Raw genomic sequence first — 17265 nt, forward strand, 5'->3', positions numbered from 1 at the left:
TGTAGTTGTAAACGCGCGTTATCAAAACGCGCGTTGAGCGCTTGTCATCTGAACCTACCCTTAAATGCGGCTAAAAAGGCGTCGGTAGTAAGTTCAGAGACTAACTACATGTACCGCTTTGGTTACCAGACACACAAACAAACAGACGTAAGCCTTCTAAGCGTTCTGACCTCTGCGACGAGTGAGAGTTATGCGGATGGGACCAGCGTAATCCACCCCAGTATGGACAAATGCCTTTGATTCCGAGACACGGTATTCAGGAAGGACAGAGCCAGTGCACAATTCCAAATTAGTCGTTTCCTATGGAGAAGAAGCGGCAAGACACTATGGTTACTCTTTAAAAAAAAGGTTAATATTTATGGAAGGACAGTGTAGACCAGTCAATATTGTAAACAAAAGCATAATAAAAAATCGTAGTAAATGCATGAGACGGCTGATTATATTTTTACGATTACTATGGTTGTCCCATGGAGAAAGTAATTCAGTTTGAAGGTTTATTACATAGAACATGTATCGATACTTTTCACATTCGGTCAGTGATTTGTACATCTCCTGTGAACTGTTTCTCGTTTACATGTTGCAAAAATCCAAATATCGAGTACACGTTGGTGTATTAGTGTCAGAAGGTTCATCATCTTCACTTCTTTTTTCTATGTTGGTTGATAACACAATCTCTTCATTTAATTTAGGTTGTACATTTTCTTTACTTTTTTTTGCATATCAGTGCCTCTTCAAGGTGTGAAGGATTTCTTATAGCCATACCTCGAGGATAGCGGGGGCCTACTAATTCTGGCAACAAACAGTCTATATAAAATGATGTAAGTTTTACTTTCATTTTCTCATTCCAAAATGTATCATCTCTATCGATGTATTCCGTTTTTAGCGGAGGGTCCTCATTTGACCAAACTGCAAATAAGCACTTTGATCTTTTAGTAACGTGCAGTTGCCCTTGCACTTGATAGTACCTATGGTGGTTTTTATTGATTTCCAGCCCGTTTTTTGTTACTTTCCAAAACGTTACTTTCCTTTTTTTACTAACCCCAATTTGAATGCCGTTATTGGGCATTTAATTTCAATGACTGTGTCGTCGCTACATAAACCATCTGGAGTGGCTCCTAAAAATGGAAACTCTTCGTCAATAAATAAACCACAAGGTTCAATTTTTATATGTTCTTGCATTTCCAATTGCCTGATGGCAATTTTTTCATTATCCTTGTCATGTTTTATTGATAATTTAGTTCGAGACTAAATTAAGTCTCGAACTAAATTATGACAACTTGTGTCATTTCGTCGCGTGACAACTTTTCCGAAGTTCGAAGCGCTTAATAATGACCTACGCAACTCTAGCCACTCACTGCATTCACTTTGTAGAATGGTTGTTCTTTCGATTATTTTTCGTTCTTCATCAGTTTTTTTCTGCAATAAAATTTTCTTTAAGGTTATTAAAAACATCTATTGGCATGTCTGGTTTAGTACAATCTTGACCATAATTGTGGTCCGGTTTTGATTTTTGCAGGTGCAACCCTCGGTTTTTTGGTTTCTTATTCTGCTTGTTTTTTAGATTTTTATTAATTCTTTTGCTTTCTAGACGTTTTATTTTGCCTTGAGGGCTGTTGCCTTTATTGATCGACTTACATAGCCGAGATTTAGTTTTCTTTTCATTAAAAGCTACAGCAGCGGCATGACATCTAGTTTGATAAGAATTCTTTTATGAAAAATTTACTCTTTTGCCTCCCAACTTAGCCAACTTAGCCACCACGCTATGAAATCTTTCCACTACGTTACTGTCAACGTCATATAAGAGACTGCGAGCATGCCCTGCAACATTTTGAACAATAGAACATATTCTTTGCCATAAAGTGCTTAAAACAAAATCATTTGGCAGGTCCGTTTTGCCAACACTATAACACATGTATGATCGGCACTTAGTATAATCCCCGAAGCCATGGAGGTGGCTAATCAATAAGTCATCAAACAAAAGTTAAAGTTTAACATCATCAGAAAGAAGCTTTTTTTGTTATAAATTTTCGGTGTTTTATACTGTATTTGGTGTTTGTGGTGAGTGCTTGTAATTTGTTGCACAAATTCCTTAAAATGTGGTTTCGACATTCAATTTTTTCAACAATTAGATCCGAATATGGGCGAGCCTGTAATATTTTAGAGTAGGTGCTAGTATCACCGTCAGATATAAGTTAACCGTAAATTAAATTGTAAATTTTTATAGATTCTTTAAATCCTAGAGGGATTTTCAATTATTTCACTCTCCATGTTTGTAGATGGACCACTGTAATTTTTAAAACATTTGTGTTCTGATGGATCAACCTTTTGTTTTTCTGCACGGGCACAGATGAAACAGTACTTATTTTTAACGCCTAAAAAAAGAATTTCTCCTGTGTGTTTGCCAATGATGGCAGCTGCACCTGAAAGAGCGTTGTTTCTTAATATCAAATTTTTGAAAACTACACCAAGTACTCTGAGAAGTTCAGCCCTGATGAGAAAAGGATATAATGTTATAGTTGACATTCACTTCAATCATTCCCACAGAGTTAATGTAGCTCAATCGTTATCCTTGCTCTGATGTTCGAACGATACAAAGTCAAAGTCAAAGTATTTATTATTTGTAAAACGTAAAAATAAATGTAGATCTTAAAATTAAAAGACAAATGTTTATTTCTTATTTCGATAGATAGAGGTATGACTGCCGCGGCCGCTAAGATGTACCATGAATTAAATATTATAAGTACTCATGAAAGCGATGCCTACAAAATCTTAGCTAACACTCAGCATAACCCTCTAGATCGTCAAGTTGTGTATCTTTACGAACAATGGCGTAAACAAAATTATGGAAATAGAAATAAACAGACTGTGTTACAAATTTTGACAAGAAAATAAGACGAGTTAGGGAAATTGGGTATAGTTTTGATCATACTGGAGACTCCTATTATATTATTAGTGTAATTATTACATCAATAATGCAGCGAGTATTCACTAAAGGATTAGCCGATGAAATAGTTTTTATAGATACCAGCGGATCATGTGATCAATCAAACACATGTGTGACATTTATTTTTGCAGCTTCTCATATTGGTGCGTTGCCTGTAGCAATAATTTTACACGCTAATCAGACAGAAGAATAATACAGTTAAGCGTTCAAAGAAAATAAATTCAACATATTATTTCAGCCAAGTGTAGCCATGACCGATGACAGCAGAGCTGAAAGAAATGCGTTTAAGTCAGTTTTACCTAACACCCGGCTTTGCTTTGCATATTTCACGTTAATCAAGCAATATGGCGTTGGCTTTGGTAAACAGAGCATAATGTTAATAAAGATGACAAACAATACACAATGAAACTGTTCCGCAAAGCTATGTATTCAAATACTATAGCAGAGACCGAATTAAATATGTCCATAGTGAATGAAGATGTAAAAGTCGCGACAAATTATAAATTGCAAAATTATTTCACAAATATGTGGGCCCTACCAGAAAAATGGTGTTTGTCATATAGGCATGATAGTATCAATACATTATCAACGCATGCACTTGTAACACTTTAGCTAAAGCTAACCATATGAAATACCTCGGCGTGACGATTGACATAAATCTAAATTTCCGTAAACATATCGACTTACTGTGTACGCGAGTGAGCAAATTATATATATTTTATTAAGAACATACGTAACATAGCCGATTTTAAATTTATTAGACAGGTCTATTGGGCTTTGTATCAATCCATTCTCATATACCTACTGTATAACTTTATGGGGTGGCGCTGCAAAAGCAATTTTATTGCCTTTAAACGCGCGTACGAAAGGGAAAGGAGTAGGCGTGAGCGTAAACAAACTGATTTCTACAAATGTAATAATGTACAATTGGACCAAAGTGAGTGTACACATATAGTGAGGCCATGAGCCGAAGTGATGCGCGTGAGTGGAGTGCAGCTATTGCTAGGGAACTTAAGACTCTGAGGGACAATAATAAATGGGAAGTTTGTAAATTACCTGTAGGTGATAAGCCTATAAGCAGCAAATGGGTTTTTAAAAATAAAAAATATAAATAATGTCAAAGGGTATAAGGCTAGGCTTGTTGCTAGGGGGTTTGAACAACAAGATATAATCAACTTAAGTGACATTTATGCCCCAGTTGCTAAGCTAGCAACTTTTAGATTGTTTGTAATAATTGCAACAAAATGTAATTTACCTATACACCAGATGGATGTCACTGGGGGGACATTTCACGTGAAGCGGACAGGGAAAAAAAGTGAGGTTCTGAAAATCGACCACATTCGGCCCATTTGTACTTCTAGTAGGTATGAATGTGTACGCAAAATATTGTTTTTGTATAGTGTATATTTACTAAGTTATAGGTTTCAAAAGAATTGTCGTTGATTGGTACTACAATTTTTCGAAAGAAATTTTTCGAATTTAACAAATCTACTATAAAATATTTTACATAGCGATACATATTAAAAATATACTGTTCTTTTTGACATTTAAAAAAAAAATCAAAAATTCAAAATAAATTGATGGCCAAAACCGGGTGTAAACTTTTCAAACCAGAATTACAGTCACTTCGACCATTTTTTAAAAAAAATTTTTTCTTTCAATATATAGCTTAATTGATAATAAAAGTACACTAGAAAATTTAAAATGGGATCTCTATTAGTTTAGGCGATACATTGAATAATATACACCCGCGTCGCAAGGGGCGTCATATGTAGCGCTTGCAAGGTTGAGCAGTTTGCGCGATATTGCAACTTTATTAATATTTTATATCGTTTTAGCGTATATTTAACCTCATTTAATTACATATATGAAATAAGTTTTATTAACATAATATAAATATAACTACATAATACAAATACAATTTAATAATATATTGTAAAGAAAAAACATTTTTGGAGCAGTAGAAAAGTTTTATTATTTGCGAAACGTGACTAATAGCGCCATCTGTTAGTAACGTGTAGTACTTTATTGTCTCAGAGTCAAACGGTCAAACCTATCTACAAGAAAGAGATAGAAATATGACGCCTAGCGGTTTCGTAATTCAAACTTTAGTGTTGCTTTATTTAACCGCTGAGCGACTTGTGCACGTTTTAATCTGTGACAGTTGTTATTATTAATGGCGCCGTACGGTGATCGATGTTTTAACCCATTTCACTTGGTACTTCATCGAAAATATAAGGGTCATTCTACATTTGGGGTAAAAAAATAAAATAAAAAAAAAAAGCTTCGATTTTCATATGCTTATTAGATTGAATGTGTTTAGTAACAAAAATAATCAATAAAATAATTAGTCACAGAGGTAATTTATGTTTCAATTACGAGATAATTGGCATAAAATAAAAAAGGACGATGACAGATGTGACGCCATACGTAACAGAAATGATGATATTCTAAATAATTCTGGTTTACAAATAACCAAGAATTTGATATAAACGATAATTGTTAACATACATTGATATCAATTAAACCAAAATAATTATTATTCTTGAACACAACAAGAAGACACAGAAAAAAATACTTGAAATAAGATCACAGAAGTGACGTTTTTTATCGTCACCTTCTGACAAATAACTACCTAATTCGAGATCCATTAATAAATATGCAGACTTGCTTGGAATAATTACTGATCAGGTAAGTACAACTGTTAGTCAGGTACTTATACTATAAAGTAAATTGAGGTAAAAATCTTTAAAAACAAGCTTTTATTTAAATGCGCTAAAAAGAAAAAAAAAACGGTTGTCTGTAAAGTCGGTTTACTGACGATAGTCGAACGTGACAACGTCATAAGAATTTGATCGTCAGATGTCGAACGCTGCCGAACGTGGAGGCCGACCGTGCCTCTTTGTCGCTCCTAGCGTGCTCTCGCTTGCACTTCAAGCCTTAAAAGGAACGCCTCAGAGCGAGGTAACGCCGCATGAGTCATGTTTTTTCGTGCGTGCAGCCGGCTCCATCGATTTATAAGACGTTGTCACGTCAAAAACTTTTACTGTAACTTTACAGTCGACATAACGTATAACGACATTTCAAAAACATATTTGACACAATTTATGTTTTAAAAGCTTGTTGCGATTTTACTAAGAAAGTAAATACGTGTACTTAAATCTCGCGACAAGCTTTTAAAACGTATAAATTGTGTCAAATATGTTAAATTTGAAATGTCGTTATAAGTTGACAGTAAAGTTACAGTAAAAGTTTATTTTTTTCTTTTTAGCGCATTTAAAGTTTTTAAAGATTTTTTTTACATAATCAGACTTAGCTCTCTCAGTTCTGGATTTTAAAATAATGTCTTCATCAGACGAATCAGATGCGAAAATATTAAAACGACTTGTTTTTGTGTAGTTAGAAGCCTGACTAAACACCTGATCAATTAATCGATTCTTCTTAATTTCTTCGTCTGAATTCCCTGAAGACGAAGAACCATAGACAGATTTAAAATAAAAGTTACGACTTCGTTTTGTTGGAATCGAGACCGTAACCAAATCTTCATCGTCAGTATTTACGCAGCTTGCTGGAGATTCATTTTCGATGTCTGAAAAAGGTCCCGGTGGACCGGGCTCCTTGGATATTTCTTGATCAGACTGATGGGGTGATGGGGAAATAGCAAGGATGTCCTGGCTTTGATCAGCAGAGATTTGATTGTACTCTGTATTAATCACACCCATTTCATAATGATAACAAATTTCATCTGGACGACACTCGATGCAGCTAAGTTTTCGTGCATGCAGAAGACCGGGGCTATCTTTATTCCATGTCACTTGATGAATATTAAGAGTACCTTTAAATGCCGGTGTTAGGTTTTTTGCCAATAAATTTTCTATAGTTGTAACATTGTCTTCGTCTATAGCTATAATTTAGACACCATTACAATTTTCTTCCAAACACTGAATCAGTTGTTGGAAGTTTGCGACATCCTTGCCCCTCGCTACAGATTGGTCTGCCGTTCGTTTTACTCTTGCGCCAATACCGTCCGGTGAGTCTTTGCCATGTCCAGCCTCGTTATAATGCCAGATGAAGTTCTGAACATTTAAATGTACGGCAAGAAAATTAGCTATTAGAAAAAACATGGATTTGTTACGATATTGAGAAGAAGGTCCATCACTTACAAGGTGCATTGTCTTTAAGTTTGGATGTTAGGTTTTAATAATATTTAAAATTGGAATTAAATGATTACATATGAAAACTGGATCATGTCTTAGGTTTTCAGAAATAGTACAAAACGGAGTAATTATCGATTCACATTCTCTCCAGAGTGGTATAATACTGCAGTATGGAGGGATATTTGAGGCTTAGATGCCCCAAAATGGACTGCTTGTACTTCTTCAGCATATTTGCAAATATAATTTTCTGCAAAATCTATGTGTAATACTGCTGTTTCTTCATCAACCGTTCTCTTTGCATGATTTATGGCTTGGTATTGATGGTAGATGTTACTTAAGTGTATCATGAATGCCGGTAGCTTGGAAAGCAAATGGTTAACTTTAAATTATAGGTTCAATTTTTTTTTTTTAAGTTTTACAAAATGATCTTATTATAGGGAAATATTAAACTAAGTATCAAAATATTCATCCGCATCGCTGTCAGCTGGGATCGTGCCCAAAAGGCTGGCTGCATTGCCACGCTGGATGGCAATGCATATCCTTTGACCGAAGTATAAACAAGGACAAGACATGAAATTCCGCACGATTGAAAATTTTATTGGATTTTGGAAATAAAAACACAATAAAACTGTGATTCATATTTGAATTTGTCAAACCGTTGGTGTATTTTGAAATTATTCCAAAAGTTATCTATATCAATACAGTTTAACGCAACCATATGTCAATAACCATCATTCAACCAGAATACAAATCCAAGAAGAACGACAGAAACACAACCTCCAATCGCCCCAGCTTCCAGAAGCATCAGGCAACATCGGACCGTGTAGACGCCGGGGGGCGGCAGCCCCCTGGCCGATCATATTGAAAATCTGTGAAGACTACAGTGTGTTATTTTTTGAAGACATTTGTGAAGACTACAGTGTATTATTTTGATTAAAGCTTTTCCATTTTACTGTTTCAATGAACGATGGCAGTAGCGACGCCGGAAGCAGCGTGTGTCAACCTTCCACATCGGCTGAGACCTCAGGAAGATGCCCCTTCTGTTCCCAGGCAAGATTTTTTAAAGGAGAAAGGGGCCTGAAGATACACTTAGGCAAAGTCCACAAGATGCAGAGTGTATCTCAGTGCCCCTTGACCCCTCAAGTTACTACACCTCCAACAAACCATCTCCTCTGGAACTCACTTTCAAAATTAAAAAGTAACAAGGCGGACTGTTGCGTCAAGTCTGGCCCAATGCGTCCGCCTCGCAACCCTGGAAAATTCAGAAAGCGCCTGGGAACAGTTGCTCACCCTTCCCTACCGCATCCTACATGTTGACAAAACTCAGATAAATAAAAAATCATTAACCAAGCAAATTAAACTAAATTGCAGCCTTTCGACCTCCATTTTCGTCCCAGACACTTCAGTAAATTCCAAATTCACCTCCAAGGACTTGTGTCAACATGTAGAGAATAAATTAAGCGAGGGTGACATAAGGGGTGCTGCTAGGATCCTTTTCAGCAGCGATGTGGTGGCGCCGTACTCTCCAGAAACACTTGCCGCTCTGGAGAGTAAACACCCGGCTCCCTCGGATGACCTCACTTTCCCCGACCCTCCAGATCTAAATTCCAACCACCTCACCGTTACAGCCCAACAAGTAGCTGGAGCCATAGCTTCTTTCAGGACCGGCTCTGCCGGCGGCCTCGACGGCCTGAGCCCTCAACATCTGAAGGATCTTGTAGGTTCGGGCGCTGGGGAAGCTGGTGAGTCGCTTCTGAGGGAACTTACGGCTCTAGTTAATCTTATGCTCTCCGGCGGTGTGAACAATGCCGTCGTGGACGTGCTTTACGGAGCGAACTTATGTCATCATCATCATCATCATCATCTCAGCCATAGGACGTCCACTGCTGAACATAGGCCTGCCCCTTTGATCTCCACAGATACCTGTTGGAAGCGACCTGCGAACTTATGTGCGCTCCGTAAAAAGGACGGCGGCATTCGTCCCATTGCCGTAGGGTGTACATACAGGCGTATGGCAGCCATTTGTTGCAAGCACTATCATGACGTGCTTGCTAACAAATTTCAGCCCCTGCAACTCGGATTTGGTTCGAAAGGGGGCTGTGAGGCTGCTATACATGCTTTCTCCACATTTTTAGACTCAAAAAAAGGTGAGGTCATCCTTAAGGTTGACATAAAGAACGCTTTTAATTCTGTTAACAGGGACACCTTGTTGGCCGAGGCTAAAAAAGAATTACCCGAAATTTATAGTTACCTTTGGCAATGTTACAGGCACCCTTCTAAATTACTATACAAGGACCATGTTTTGGAATCTGCAGTTGGATGCCAACAGGGTGACCCCCTTGGGCCGGTCATTTTCAGCTTGGCTATTCACCCCATAATAGAGAAACTAAATTCAAAATTTAACGCTTGGTATTTGGATGACGGGACCCTAGGAGGAGATAGAGAAACTGTTTAACAAGACCTCATATTCCTAAAAGAAAAATTTCATTCGATTGGACTGGATCTAAATTTATCAAAATGTGAAATTTTTGTTCCTGACATCCCGGACAGACAGACAGTCATATCAAAATTTAATGTCATAGCACCTCAAATTAAAATTCTGGACGAAACATCATTGCACCTCCTAGGTTCACCTATTTTGGAAGAAAGTTTCACAACATTCATAGATAACAAAATTTCAAATTTTAATGACATTTCGGATAGACTTTTTAAAATTAATCTTCATTCGGCTTTTACCTTAGTAAAATACTGTTGTTTTGGCCCAAAATTTATATACAACCTTCGCTCCTCTCCCTTATGGAAGCAGCCACATCTTTTAGACAGAATTGACCAAATTATCCGTTCTACTTTTACATCTGTTTTTAATTTGGCCTTGGACGACCGAGCGTGGCTTCAAGCCACCCTTCCGATCAGATTCGGTGGCCTCGGCGTCCGCAAAATTTCCAGTTTAAGTCTACCGGCGTTCCTATCCTCGGTCTGCGGCACTAAGGAGTTGACCAGAAAAATTTTAGCCCCTTCACTGGTCGATTCTGAGGTGCCGTGTCTGACTGATGGCATGAACGCCTGGAAAGTGGCTTGCCCAAACACAGCCTTCCCTGACAACCCGGCTTCCCAGAGACAGTGGGACGAGCCGCTCTGCAGATTGACGAGAAATAAACTAATTGAAACATCTGTCAATACTGCTGAGCGTGCCCGCCTACTGGCTGTGGGAGAGTGGGAGTCAGGGTTATGGCTTCACGCACTGCCGTCACCCAGCGTTGGGACCATGCTGGGTGACACTACATTCCGGCTCGCTACATGCCTACGCCTCGGCGCTCCCACTGCGGCTCCGCATCGCTGCCAGTGCGGTGAATCTGTGGACCGCCTTGGGCACCATGGTCTTTCCTGTAGCAAAAGTGCTGGTCGCATGGCACGACACGCCAGCATAAATGACATTATCCGTCGTGCTCTTGTCACCGCCGGAGTGCCAGCCATTTTAGAACCCAGAGGCTTGGCGCGCGACGATGGCAAGAGACCAGACGGGATGTCTATAATGCCTTGGAAGATGGGAAGGTCTTTGGTGTGGGACGCAACCTGCGTCGACACCCTTGCACCTTCCCACCTTCCCAGTACGGCGAGCTGTGTCGGTGCAGCTGCTGCAGCCGCGGAAAACCTCAAGCGGCACAAATATGTAAACCTCACCGGCAATTGCATTTTTGAGCCGTTTGGGGTTGAAACCCTGGGACCATGGGGCCCAAGTGCCCACAGACTCTTTCGAGAAATTAGTAAGCGATTAGTGGAGTCCACTCGTGACCAAAGGGCTGGCCTATACTTCGGTCAAAGGATATGCATTGCCATCCAGCGTGGCAATGCAGCCAGCCTTTTGGGCACGATCCCAGCTGACAGCGATGCGGATGAATATTTTGATACTTAGTTTTAATGGTTAACTAAATCTGTTCTTGAACTCAAGACTTTCTTTGACGGTTTTTAGACATAACTTTTCGGCTCCTTTTATAGTCACGGGATTTTTTTTGGAAACCCATCTAAAGTACGTTATTGGATTATTGTTATTATTGGAATTGAAATCAACTTTCTTGTCTTTGCAATGGTTACATTTCCTAAGCAAACATTCTTCTTTTAATTTTCCTGTACAACATATTGTTTTCACAAGAGCTGCTGGAGTATTTTCGTTGATTACATTTGCTGTTTTTAATGCCGTAGTTAAAAGTTGAATATTAGCGTGATGAATGCATAGACAAGTATCTCTCTGTTTCGCATTTGGTGAAATTATCCAAAAAGGGCGATAACGGAAGAATAGGGAATAAGAAATTTTACGGTTTATTGTAGATTTGAATTTTGCATATAAATTGAGCAATGAATCCGTTTGCAAGCGTATTTGCTATTTAACTTTTCTTCTTGTAATCGTTTCTTTGGTTCCGGCTGTCAATCTACTACATTCATCGTTTTCTAAAAAATCTTTAATTTGTTCCTTCACCTTATTTACTCTACGGTTTTCGTTACATGTGTTGGACGTAATTTTACCCACTTTTGTTTTTCAATAGCTCTGTTATAACGCATTTTATACTTCTTTACTCTATTTTCTAGTAGACGCAATTTTTCTTTTAGTTGATTGTTCTCCAGTTTTAGAAACCTTCTATTCTTTTGAGCTATTTTCCTACCGGATTCGGCATTTGATCTAGATGAGGACGGAACGGGACTGCCGGGCGGGGTATCATTGTCAATAAAATTTTCAGTCTGTTGATGAATGCGTTGCAATGCTTTTTTACTGTCTCGATATCTTTTAGACCTTTCTCTCCACTGCTTTCTAATTATTTTCTGAGTACGTGGAGTGAATTGATCAATTGTTTTTACCCGTCCATCTTCTTTTTTCTGTTGATATCTCTCTCTGTCTTTCCTTCTTCTTTCTTCTAGCTGTTGTTCTGTTAACTTCTGTTGATGACGTCTCATTGCAATTTTCACTTGCTTCCTACGTTTCTGAAGTTTTTTTTATCTCTGACCTGTTATCCCTCTTGGAGGGGCGTGTACGCGGAGCCATTTTTAGATATAGCTAAAATTAATAAAAAAATTGAACTTAGGTACATGCTCCAGAGTTAGTAAATCTAAGTACACATTAATTTACTATTAAAGTATCCTGTTTAATTTTGTTTATAATTTAGTTATTTAGTGAATGTTATCGATTTTTAAAGAAATTAAATTACAACAAAACTAAAATTTCGTCACATCGGTGACCTTGCATCATATCTGTTATCTTTCACTTTGATTACAGATGTGATGATCACAGAAATGACGAACTTTAATATTTTCGGCCATATTTTTTTTAATGTTCAAGTTCAGATTTGCTTCTGCATTTAATCCCTATACTGACATGATAATACATAGAGGCTAGGTAGTTTTATTATTTAAATTACAAAAAAACTAATATTTCGTCACTTCGGTGATCTTACATCACCTCTGTGATCACTTTGATAGCAGAAGTGATGATCACAGAAATGACGAACTTTAATATTTGCAGCCATATTTTTTTATTGTTCATGTTTAGACTTGCTTCTGCACACAAACACGATACTGGCATGATAATACATAAATGCTAAGCAATTTTATGATTAAGTTAATATGTCTTACCTTAGTACAGCTAAAACAGATGTGATGTGCGAAGTTTTACACCTCAAAAACAGCAATCAAAACTATTTTTCACAAAAAAAAAACAGACGAACTGTTTCTTATTTGATGCCGGCATGCGAATGACAGTTAGTGGTGTTGCAATATTATAAAAATCAAACGTACTAAACGAATATTGTCACATACTTCTTTCTTCTTTCTACTAGATAACAGAAGTGACGATAATTTTGTAACAAAAGTAGAATCAAGAGCGGTAAAAAATATACTTTGTTGAATTTAATTTTCTTTACGCAACAATAATAGGACTATATTTGAAAGCCGCTAAAGGATACCTAAGACATTTTCGTCAACTAATTGTATTTTTTTAGTACATCTTAAGTCAACGGTGTGTAAATTACACAGATAACAGAACGTGATGAAAGCCGTTGAAAATTAAGATTTTTAATATTTATTTATTATTTTATCACATATGTGATATAGTTAATTATACTAGAGATAGACTTCTATCAAAGCAGCCATGAATGAAATTTTAAATACAAATCTTATTATTAAATATACTCAGTGCACACTTTTTAGGGTTCCGTAGCCAAAATGGCAAAAACGGAACCCTTATAGTTTCGTCATGTCCGTCTGTCCGTCTGTCCGTCTGTCACAGCCGATTTACTCGGAAACTATAAGTACTACAGTGATGAAATTTGATGGGAATATGTGTTGTATGAACCGCTACAAAAATATGACACTAAATAGTAAAAAAAAGAATTGGGGGTGGGGCCCCCCATACATGTAACTGAGGGATGAAATTTTTTTTTTTCGATGTACATACCCGTGTGGGGTATCAATGGAAAGGTCTTTTAAAATGATATAAAGTTTTCTAAAAAACATTTTTCTTAAAGTGAACGGTTTTTGAGATATCAGCTCTCAAAGTCGTAAAAAGTATGTCCCCCCCCCTCTATTTTTATAACTACGGGGTATAAAATTCTAAAAAAAATAGAGGTGATGCATGCTAATTAACTCTTTCAACGATTTTTGGTTTGATCAAAGTATCTCTTATAGTTTTTGAGATAGGTTGATTTAACTGTAATTTTGGTTAAGTTATTGTGCTTACACTGAAAACGATGGCTGAACCTTATAAGATAGATCAAAAAATATACTACAGTATTGTACACCTTTAAAAATCCGCGATGATATAAAATCTTTATAATGTAGGTACTTTTTACGAGAAATATTAGCTTATTCAAGCAATACGCCATTAATCCTTATCCAGTAATGTACCTTAAATACATTGTGCATTTGATAAAGTTTAATATTACAAATGTGATTGTTGAGTAATAATAGGTTAAACATATCCATCGAACCAATATTTTTAAAACGCGTTAATCCTATAGATTATTATTACATCGATTCAAGAAGATCGGTCGCTCGCTGCGCTGCAGCGCGTGAGTTGCGGGGCTTGGTCTCGCGCGGGGGCGGGGATAAGATAGCTAACCGCGTCGACCCGAACGGGCAGACACGTGAGGGCAGACGTCGTTGTCACTTGTGCGCGCTAAGAGAATTTCATCGTTCCCATTTACTTCTTTCGCAAGTCGAATTTGGCGTTGAGACTTTTTAATATTGAATTGTACCTATTATAAAAAATAAGTAAGTAGGTATACTGGTTTAATAGGTGCTATTAAACCGGTCACGTACTAATAAATCCCCCAATAATATAAATTCATTTGTTTTTGGTGCAAATTTTAGTGTTTCGTAGCAGGTTTTTAAAATTTCTAAAGCTTATTGTATATCATCTAACAATGGATACTTTAGATAATACGTTTTCCTACATTCTGAATTATAATAACTATATCGAAGATGATGTGGTTCGCGCATTTCATGAAAAGTTACTTCGGTGCACATCATTTAGACCGCGTGAGCTAGAATTATTTCAACACCCTGAACTGATTGAACCTGTACCTAAAAATGAGACGCACCTTCAAGTAATTTATGACGGTGACGTGGGATTAGTGGGGCACTGGAGTTGTATTTATTACATTAATGGAATACTGCGTGTGTACGATAGTCTTGTTGGTGTTCTAGGAAAATCGCAAAAAATATATGTAAAAGCCTTGTTTCCGTATCTATCGGAGTCATGTATTCAGTTTCCAAGTGTTCAGCGACAACCGAATACTATTGATTGTGGTTTGTTTGCCATTGCTTTTGCCACCTCTTTAGCTTTAAAAACGAACCCTTCTCAATTTAATTACGTGCCAGAAATGATGAGACCCCATTTGCTTGAAATGCTTTTAACCGATGGGCTTTTGGCTTTTCCCGCTACGAGCAGGCGTTCACCAGGACGTGCCCCTTCTAATCTTTTCAATAATATAGCCCTTAAACTGGAGACAAATAAACAGAAACAGACTGAAAAGAAACAGAAACACCGTTCACAAAATTCAATAACATCCCACAGTCAGAACGATAACTTAAATTTTAATCAGAATTACGAGTATGTTATGGAGGAAACACAGAGCATAGCGAATAACTGTACTACTATGGACGCGGAACGTATAAAACAAAACAATAGAGATAGAAAGAGGCTGTCCAGATCTAATAAAGATGTTTCAATTAGAGAAAAAGAGAGGAACCAAGTCGCTAAAGAGGTTCTTAGGTCCAACAAACGAAAAAAGTGTCATGAACAGGTAGTGAATAGTTCTCTTCGCCGAAGCAAACGTTTAAATCTAGAAATAAGGCAAGTTGAGCAAGAACGCGACACTGAAGCTCATCGAGCTGCCCGTCAAGATGACGAGTACAGACGAGATGAGCAACAGCGTAATACTCAAGCTCATCGGGTAGCTCGAACGGATGTCCGATATCGACAAGCTGAGCAAGAGCGCGACACTGAAGCTCATCGAGCTGCTCGTCAAGATGACGAGTACAGACGAGATGAGCAACAGCGTAACACTCAAGCGCATCGAGTAGCTCGAATGGATGTCGAATTTAGAGAAGCTGAGCAAGAGCGCGACACACACGCTCGTCGTGTTACTCGAGAAAACGAGGAATATAGACGAAATGAACAGATGCGAAACAGTGCTGCTAGACAAGAATTACGATCGAAGCAAAAAGATTCATGGGACTTAACTGTACAAAATTATTTAAAAAATATTAAGGAAGGAAACACGCATCCTTGCCACTGCTGCGGTAGATTGTGGCACATTAATTCTATAAAAAAAATATCTAAGGATATTGCTTTAAACAAATATGGACAACTATTTGTGGATAATGTTTTCCATTTAAATCCAACTCAAAATTACGGAGAATTTTGTTCCACATGTGCAAGATATATTAACAAAGGTACTATGCCTAGGCTTGCGAGGGCGAATGGTTTAATTTTTCCCTGTATTCCAGAAGTATTAAAAGACTTGACTCCTCTGGAAGAGCGTTTGGTAAGCCCACGCCATGTCTTTTTGAAAATTGTTCGCAGGGGTCAGGGTTTAGGATTCCAACATGGCCTTCAAGGTAACGTTGTTAATGTTCCAGTGCTAGTTAACAACATGGTCAGTGCTTTACCTCGGTCCGTAAATGACGACAACGTAATTACAGTTGAACTGAAACGAAGGTTTTGTTATAGGCACGGCCGCAAAGAACAAGTACGGCCTGAATTCGTGCGTAGGGCCGCGCAATATTTAGTACAGTGCGAGTTATTTCAGGAAAACGGTGTCGCACTAAATGTATCTTGGGCAGGTAATGATCCTGAAAATGAAACTAGATGTACATGCGATGCCGATGCTATCGACGAAGAGACTGTAGATTCTACGGAAGGTGTTGAACTTAACCCAGGAGGTACAGAAACACTTTTGGATAACAATCAGTGTTTGAGCTTGCATGCATTCCTTATTCCTTCCATTTCCCTCTCCTAGTTCCAAAAACTGCCACTCACCAAGCGAGACGTGGCGCCACCGTCAATGCAAAAAACTTTCGCGCGAGTGCCAAAAACACGACGCCGGCCGCCATAACGCGCCGCAAAATAAATTCAAAAACTATGTCTAAACTTCAATAAACTTCTTAAACTAATCAAAAAACCCTGCAGGGAGTTACTGGGCGCCCATCAAACCATAAATAACATGTGTACAAGTGATCTGTGTACTGTGTGAGTGGATCAAGTAGCAGCAACCGGCGGAACTTTGTAAGTACCTACTGATTCGTATTTCCCATCGGTCCTGCGTGCAGCTTTCCATAAACCTCTCACAGAAAATCTCGTCCAGACTTACAACCTGGATAGATCTGTTAAAAAACCCTAATGGTCTAGGGCTTACGGTCAACGAAGCGCCGTTCAAGTCACACCATTTTTAGTGGTCCTTCTAAGCCGCATAATATACCTAATTGTTGAGTGTGCTTGGTTCAAATCGTGTAACCTACGACTCAATTATTACGTAAAAGTACCATTTAGTTGTCCATTTTAAGTCATTGAATTCTAAACAATACAAAATGGATAGCAAAGAAACTAAACTCAAACTTCTCGTCACTCAACGTGAGTACGTATTTCGTGAGATTCAAATTTTATTCGATTTATCT

This window comes from Helicoverpa zea, chromosome 13 (assembly GCF_022581195.2).
Source record: "Helicoverpa zea isolate HzStark_Cry1AcR chromosome 13, ilHelZeax1.1, whole genome shotgun sequence".
NCBI classification, from domain to species: domain Eukaryota; kingdom Metazoa; phylum Arthropoda; class Insecta; order Lepidoptera; family Noctuidae; genus Helicoverpa; species Helicoverpa zea.